The sequence below is a fragment of the Marmota monax genome, unplaced genomic scaffold (genome assembly GCF_021218885.2).
Source record: "Marmota monax isolate L192 unplaced genomic scaffold, Marmota_monax_Labrador192_F-V1.1 WCK01_AAM20220418_F8-fsc00096, whole genome shotgun sequence".
NCBI classification, from domain to species: Eukaryota; Metazoa; Chordata; class Mammalia; order Rodentia; family Sciuridae; genus Marmota; species Marmota monax.
Genome location: NW_026695236.1, coordinates 61,621 through 70,729, shown reverse-complemented (window position 1 = coordinate 70,729; position 9,109 = coordinate 61,621).

Here is a 9,109-nt window from a genome sequence, read left to right as displayed (position 1 = left end):
CCAGAGCAATTAGACAGACGAAAGAAATTAAAGGCATAAAAATAGGAAAAGAAGAACTTAAATTATCACTATTTGCAGCTGACATGATTCTATACCTAGCAGACCCAAAAGGGTCTACAAAGGAACTATTAGAGCTAATAAATGAATTCAGCAAAGTGGCAGGATATAAAATCAACACGCATAAATCAAAGGCATTCCTGAATATCAGCGACAAATCCTCTGAAATGGAAATGAGGACAACCACTCCATTCACAATATCCTCAAAAAATAAAATAAAATACTTTGGAATCAACCTAAAAAAAGAGGTGAAAGTCTTATACAATGAAAACTACAGAACCCTAAAGAGAGAAATAGAAGAAGATCTTAGAAGATGGAAAAATGTACCCTGTTCATGGATAGGCAGAACTAACATCATCAAAATGGCGATATTACCAAAAGTTCTCTATAGGTTTAATGTAATGCCAATCAAAATCCCAACAGCATTTCTTATAGAAATAGAGAAAGCAATCATGAAATTCATATGGAAAAATAAAAGACCCAGAATAGCAAAAACAATGCTAAGCAGGAAGTCTGAATCAGGCGGTACAGCAATACCAGATTTCAAACTATATTACAGAGCAATAGTAACAAAAACAGCAAGGTACTGGTACCAAAACAGGCGGGTGGACCAATGGTACAGAATAGAGGACACAGAAACCAATCCACAAAACTACAACTACCTTATATTTGATAAAGGGGCTAAAAGAATGCAATGGAGGAAGGATAGCATCTTCAACAAATGGTGCTGGGAAAACTGGAAATCCATATGCAACAAAATGAAACTGAATCCCTTTCTCTCGCCATGCACAAAAGTTAACTCAAAATGCATCAAGGAGCTTGATATCAAATCAGAGACAAGGCATCTGATACAAGAAAAAGTTGGCTACCATCTACATACTGTGGGGTCGGGCTCCAAATTCCTCAATAGGACACCCATAGCACAAGAGTTAATAACTAGAATCAACAAATGGGACTTACTCAAACTAAAAAGTTTTTTCTCAGCAAAAGAAACAATAAGAGAGGTAAATAGGGAGCCTACATCCTGGGAACAAATCTTTACTCCTCACACTTCAGATAGAGCCCTAATATCCAGAGTACACAAAGAACTCAAAAAATTAGACAATAAGATAACAAATAACCCAATCAACAAATGGGCCAAGGACCTGAACAGACACTTCTTAGAGGAGGACATACAATCAATCAACAAGTACATGAAAAAATGCTCACCATCTCTAGCAGTCAGAGAAATGCAAATCAAAACCACCCTAAGATACCATCTCACTCCAGTAAGATTGGCAGCCATTATGAAGTCAAACAACAACAAGTGCTGGTGAGGATGTGGGGAAAAGGGTACACTTGTACATTGCTGGTGGGACTGCAGATTGGTGCAGCCAATTTGGAAATCAGTATGGAGATTTCTTGGAAAGCTGGGAATGGAACCACCATTTGACCCAGCTATTCCCCTTCTCGGTCTATTCCCTAAAGACCTAAAAAGAACATGCTACAGGGACACTGCTGCATCGATGTTCATAGCAGCACAATTCACAGTAGCAAGACTGTGGAACCAACCTAGATGCCCTTCAATAGACGAATGGATAAAAAAAATGTGGCATTTAAACACAATGGAGTATTACTGTGCATTAAAAAATGACAAAATCATATAATTTGCAGGGAAATGGATGGCATTAGAGCAGATTATGCTAAGTGAAGTGAGCCAATCCCTAAAAAAACAAATGCCAAATGTCTTCTTTGATATAAGGAGAGTAACTAAGAACAGAGCAGGGACAAAGGGCATGAGAAGAAGATTAACATTAAACTGGGATGAGAGGTGGGAGGGAAAGGGAGAGAGAAGGGAAATTGCATGGAAATGGAAGGAAACCCTCAGGGTTATACAAAATTACATACAAGAGGAAGTGAGGGGAAAGGGAAAAAATACAAGGGGGAGAAATGAATTACAGTAGAGGGGGTAGAGAGAGAAGAGGGGAGGGGGGATAATAGGGGATAGGAAAGGCAGCAGAATACGACAGACACTAGAATGGCAATATGTAAATCAATGGATGTGTAACTGATGTGATTCTGCAATCTGTATACGGGGTAAAAATGGGAGTTCCTAACCCACTTGAATCAAAGTGTGAAATATTATATATCAAGAACTATGTAATGTTTTGAACAACCAACCATAAAAAATAAAAAAAAATGTATTATTGTTAACTTATGTTAAAATTCAGTAGTTCACAACTTTTCAACAGCAGCACTAGGTACCTTAAAACTGGGATGTTCTTTTCTGAGAGGCTGTCCAATACCTTGTGACATGTTCAACAAAATAACTGGTTTCTTCTCACTAGATACAAGTGGAAACCACCAAACTATGGCAATCATAAATGTTTTCAGACTACTACAAATATGCCCTGGAAAGAAATACTACTCCAATTGAAACTGCTACACAACCTATTCAGAAAAAAAAATAAATAAATAAGGATGAGACATTTATAAAGTCTTAAAAACAGTTTAGACATGTGACCTGGTTCTTCAAATTTAGATGAACATATAAGGCAGTAACACATAAGAGAGTTAGTAGATTCTTTACAATATAAAATTATAAGTACAAGCTTTGCTTGCAAAATATAAGAATACCAGGGATAAGCATAATTATCAAAGAAAAATACTAAGCCTTATTTACCTACAACTTAGGAAAACATTTTCTAGGAAATAAAGTTTCTGATGCATAGTACATAGAATTACAGATAAGTATTTAAGAAAAGGATATTAGGGAAAGTAACAGCCTCCACATTTTGTTCTTGCATGACTTTGCAAAATGAATGTAACTAAAGATGTATTAGAAATTATGTCAGGTTGCTCTGAATTTCTACTGAAGCAGTCCTTCCTTTACTTCATAGAGGAATCTTCCCTAGCTGGGTGAGGTCACACTTGTATTCCCATCAACTCAGGAGGCTGAGATAAGGTGATACCAAGTGTAAGGCCAGCCTCACCAATTTAGGGAGAGCTTATTACAAAATACAAAATAAAAAGGACTGGGGATGTAACTCAGGAATTACCATTTGGAGTTCACTCCTCAGTAGTACATAACAGGACAAAATTTCCCTGAACTACTGAACTGATTCAGCTCTTTCTAAAAACAAAGTGGATCTTTAAAGAACAGGACTACAAAAACCATAGGAATTTCTCTTCATAATCCTTTTATAATCCCTTGCAAAATACCTCCATTCTTTTTTTTTTAACTGAAGATTATACCCAGGGCCACTTTACCACTTAGCTCCATCCCCAGACCTTCTTAGATTTTATTTTGAAGTAGGGTTTTTCTAAATTGCTGAGGCCCTCTCTACATTGCCAAGGCTGTTTCTGAAATAAGTGATGCTACTGTCTCAGTCTCAATTCAACAAGATTACATACATGTGCCACTGGGACCCACTGATTATTTTCTCATTTCTTAATAGCCTTACAGTAATGTAAAGGTACTTATGAGGGCTTCCAAAATATCTTTTGAATTGGATGTTTCCCAAATTTCTTTGAAAATGGACTAGTGATGATGTGGGAAGATGAACAACATCCAAGTGGATGGGGGATAAGAGAACACCTGAGTGAACAAGTGATCTTTCTCCAGGATTGAAATGAAGGAGCTGAGAGCAGTGGCACATGCCTTTAATCCCAGTTGCAAAGACGCTGAAGCAGGAGAATTGCAAGTTCAAAGTCAGCATAAGCAACTTATGAAGACTCTGTCACACATGCACACACACACACACAAAAAAAAAAAGATGGGATGTTGGGAAAAGTAGCTCAGTGGTTGAGTGCCTCTGGGATTAATCTCTGGTACAAAAACAAACAAGTAAACAAAAAACAATAATAAGTGAAGGAAATAATATTGATCTCTTTTCTACATAATATTTTCCTCCAGTTCCAGTTCTCACTGAATTTTCTTCCTCCCTTTCAAAATGGTACTTCCTTGGATTTTTCGATTAAGGAAATGCTCAATTTAAACTCCCAAACTAGACCAAAGACATCCTTGCAAGTTTCTGAGATTTCAATTGAAAGACTTTGAGGCCTCAAAAACTTATATGCATAAGGTTACTGGCCTCAGACATTTTTTCCTCTTAACTTTTCAAAGGAAAAAACAGAAGAATCAAAGATGGAAAGTTAAACCTCATAAAATAATAGAAATTTGACAATAAAATATTTTCTCATATTTCTAATTGGTGTGCTATAATTGTACACAATTAAATGCTTTTTAAGTGTATATTTGGTTAAATTAAATCAATAGGTTTCCACTGATTTGAAATAGTCTTCAACAGTCCAAACGAAAATAGAGCCACTTTCATTAATGTTGCAGATCACCAAATGAAAACCAAGTTTTTGTGTTTTGTTTTGTTTTGTTTACCTTTTGAGAGACTAGAATAGCCAGTTACCTATACAGTCCAGTTTGGGCCAACACAGTAAAAGAATGTTCTGAGCATTAACCTTTACAAGGAAAATAAGCTGATGTTCACTTTGTCTTATGTCCTGGTTCACTTTGTCTTATGTCCTTCCCTAGCTTCTTTTCAAACTACCCATTGTTTTGCCAGATCTGGCATAGTGTCTCTGTTTTCCTTTCTTTCTTTCTTTCTTTCTTTCTTTCTTTCTTTCTTTCTTTCTTTCTTTCTTTCTTTCTTTCTTTCTTTCTTTTTCTTTCTTTCTTTGTTTGTTTCTTTCTTTCTTTCCACATCTCTACTTATAAATGAGATAAAATTCATGAGTTGCAAATAAAAGGCAATTACATTATTAATCAAATTTCTTGGGATTTTTTTCTTTTAATGAATTAAAATAAAAATCTTACTTAAATTCAAAAGTATTTATTTGAGCAATTATAAATAAAACAGAGATTACAAAACAAAAGCAGTTCTCAAATCAGACAATCCCCAGAACGAAAACAAATTCAGAGAATCCAGCCCAGGACATGATCTAAATACATTTGTAGAAAATAGAAATGAGGTATAGAGACAACTTAATTGATTAATGGGTTATAGATCCTTCTGGGAATGAACTGAAGCTCTGATACTGTGGTTAAATTCCATAATGACTTGCTCTGTTTTTTTTTTTTTTTTTTTTGTGTGTGTGTGTATGTGTGTGTGTGTATGTGTCTGAGAATTGAATCCTTCTCCAGGCACTGGAATTACCAGTATGTGCCATGGGCCCAGTCTTGGTCTGTTAGGCTTAATGTGTGAGCTCAGTTCAAATCGGTAGCCTCCCATGATTTTTTTTTACCAGACATATTTACAGATATAAGCACAAAATCAAAGAGAAATGAAGAAATTGGATCCCAATCATGCACACAACTGGTAGTTTAGCTGGAAGCCAAAATTACATTTTCTGATTTGAAAGTTGTACAGTTTTCATCATCTAATGATACCACCACATAATCCTGAATTATTGGTTGTTAGCAATAAATTAAACTGAACATAAACGAAGAGCAGTGGGCAGATTATCTTCCAAGTCCACATTATCTTCAGCCACAGTTGGAGAAATCAACTAGATACTTCTCCTAACATTGAGGGCTCAGGGCAAGCACTCTATTTATGATCTTATAATTCATTTGCTTAATTTTCCTACACACCATTTTCTTTTAGGTACTGTATTTACAAACTCAACTATTTCCTGGACTCTTTTTCACAGTGTGTTCTTCATTTATAAATTTATCACCATTGTATCATTAAAGATGTTCTATTCCAAGTGTAACTCACCCTTTTACAATTTCATCTGCTTTGTTTAGCTCATCACAGGCTATATCCCCCACAGCAGTTTTTATTCTTATTTCTATGAAGAATTATACTTCTTCCAAAAGAAAAAAAATAGTAAATGAATAAACAACAAGGACAGCCTTGTATCTTTGATGTAATAGGCAAGGATTCCAGTGTTTTTGTCTTGATTTCACTTCTCTGTTGTGTATCCCAGGTGATAATTCTAATATAGATCTTCAAAATTGAAAGATAGTAAATATAACAAGCGGGGTGCATTGGTACATTTTTATGCTAATGATTTGGAAGTCTAATGCAGGAGGATCACAAAATTGAGGCCAACATCCAAAGCATAGTGAGATGCTGTCTCAAAATTAAAAAAATAAAGAATGAAAATGGCCAGGATAGGGCTCAGTGGTAGGGCGCCCTTGTGTTTAATCTTTACATACCACAAAAATGTTAAAAAATAAAAGCAATTAATATTTTCAGAAGCATCATTAGAGTAAGAAGTTCTTGTTATAATGGCTGAAAAATATTGCCAAAAGTATATACATTTTTCTCTTGGAATACATCTTCCCTGTGTGCCTGCCTCTCCTCACCTGCTTCTTTCTTGCAGCCACCTACAAGGGGAGCAACTTCCCCCTGCTGGGCCCTTCTCCTTTGTTGTGCTGCTTCACTCTTAACTCAGAGCAATGGAGTTAGCCATCCATGGATTGAAACCTCTGAAACCAAAGTTTGAGCCTCAAATAAACTTTTCCTGTTCTAAGTAGTTCTTTTCAGGTATTTTGGTCACAGTGAGGAAAACATTTAAAAATGCGATCCCAATGACTTGGTAGACTGAGGCAGGAGGAGCACATATTAGAGACAAGCCTCAGCACCTTAATGAGACCCTGAGCAACTTGAGAACATGTCGCCAAATAAAAAATAAAAAGGGCTGGGCATAAGGCTAAGGGGTAAGGTATCCACTTTATTTGGTACATTTATTTGAGTACATTTGATTCAATTCCCAATAACAACAGATAGAGAGAAAAAAATGAAATAAACTCACAATTGGGTGGAATTGAATATGTTTCAAATCAAACAATTTCTTCACAAATCATTATTTTTTTACTCATGGATATGCCCACACAATAGATATAGTCTCTGTTTTTTAAACAGACAGAGATATCTCATTTGTTTAAAAATGCATATCCTTTTTCATCTATTTTAGTCTTTAAAATGTAAAAGTATTTTGTGTTTGCCACAATAAAGGGGATTTATAGCACCTTTGCCTAGTAAGTCACTTAATAATTTGTTCATTTTACTATTGATTTTCTCCATGACTTATGCCCAATTCTATGCATCTTTAGCAGTAGAGATCTCCATATTCCACTGGTACATATTTTTAACCCTGGGAAAATTTCAAAATCAATTATATGGCATAAAATAATGATTTTAAATATCAAAATCATGGACCCTCCTTAACATACAAATCTGGAAATCTATCTCTTTCTTGCCTGTCATTGATATTATCCTCTTATATTTTTCTATCCTATTATGTTCTCAGCACATTGGAAACTTTCAAGCTAGCAAATTACGTACCTACATTTTTCTTTCATTCTAATGTGAAAAGAGGAATATTAAAAACTGTGTATATCTGGGACATAAAAATCAATGTTAAGATGAAGGCAGGCATTTTCAAAAATACATACTCTATATGAAAAATATAAACTACATTTAAGTTGCTCTTTGTGCATACAAATGAAATACAGTAATGAAGTTCCTGTCAAAGGTAAGAATACATGAGTATGAACATGAATTTACAAAACTGCATAAATTCCATCTCATTAACAGGGTAAGCTGCAAGCTCATTGACTGAGAATAAAAAAGTTAGGCTGGGCTTGCTGGTAGCCCTTGACATTGTAGATTAGCCTATGGTAGAAAGGAGTGAAGTAAATGCAAACAAGAATACTAAAGTAGTGAATCATTTATATTTATAATATTTTAAACCAATATTTATTTTCAAAACTGTTTGGTAATAAGATAAGCACTATTTGTATTATATTCTCTGAGGTTTGCCATTGGAATGAACATTAATCAATCACTTAAGCCAATTCACCTGAGAGGGAAAACACAGATCCCAATGCTAAAGCTCATTTGGAGACCATCACCTTATTTCAACTCTCTTCAGTTCCTTCTGGCTCAGCTTCTTCTTCATAACTATTGCAGTATAGGTAGTTTTCTGTGTTTTTTTTTTCTTTTGTACTGGGTATTGAACATACAGCACTTAACCATTGAGGTACACCCCAAATCCCTTATTTACTTTTGAGACAAGGTCTTAATAAATTGTTTAGGACTTCACTAAATTGATAAAGCTGGTCTTTAGCTACCAACCCTACTGCCTCAGCCTCTCCTGTTGCTGGGTTTCCAGGTAATTTCCACCAATCTCAGCAGTATGAGTGTTTTTGTATTGAAATCATACAGGTATATTTTTATGTAAATCATATATTAAATGTTCAATAAATATGTATCTCCATAAGTCTTTTCTTTTTTTAATTGGCTTTAAAAAATAAATGGCAGTGGAATGCATTACAATTCTTATTACACATATAGAGCACAATTTTTCATATCTCTATTTGTATATAAAGTATGTTGACATCCAATTTGTGTCTTCATACATGTAATTTGGATGATGATGTGCAACACATTCCACCATAATTGCTAATCCCCTGCCCCCTTCCTTTCCCTCCCACCCTCTGCCCTATCTCAAGTTTGTCTATTCATCCCATGCTCCCGATATCTACCCCACTATGAGTCAGTCACCTTATATCAGAGAAAACATTCAGCATTTTTTCGGGGGGAGGATTGGCTAACTTCACTTAGCATTATCTTCTCCAATGCCATCTATTTACCTCCAAATGCCATGATTTTATTCTCTTTTATTGCTGAGTAAAATTCCATTGTGTATATATGCCACCTTTTATTTATCCATTCATCCACTGAAGGGCATCCAGGTTGGCTCCACAGTTAATCTATGGTGAACTATGCTGCTATAAACATTGATGTGGCTGTGTCCCTGTAGTATGCTGATCTTAAGTCCTTTGGGTATAGACTGAAGAGAGGGATATCTGAGTCAAATGGTGGTTCCATTGCCAGATTTCCAAGGAATCTGCTTTCTATATTGGCTGCACCAATTTGCAGTCCCACCAGCAATGTATAAGTGTACATTTTCACCCACATTCTTACCAACACTTATTGTTGTTTGTCTTCATTTAGCTGCCATTCTGACTGAAGTGAGATGATATATTACAGTGGTTTTGGTTTGCATTTCTCTAATTGCTAGAGATGAACATTTTTTCATATAT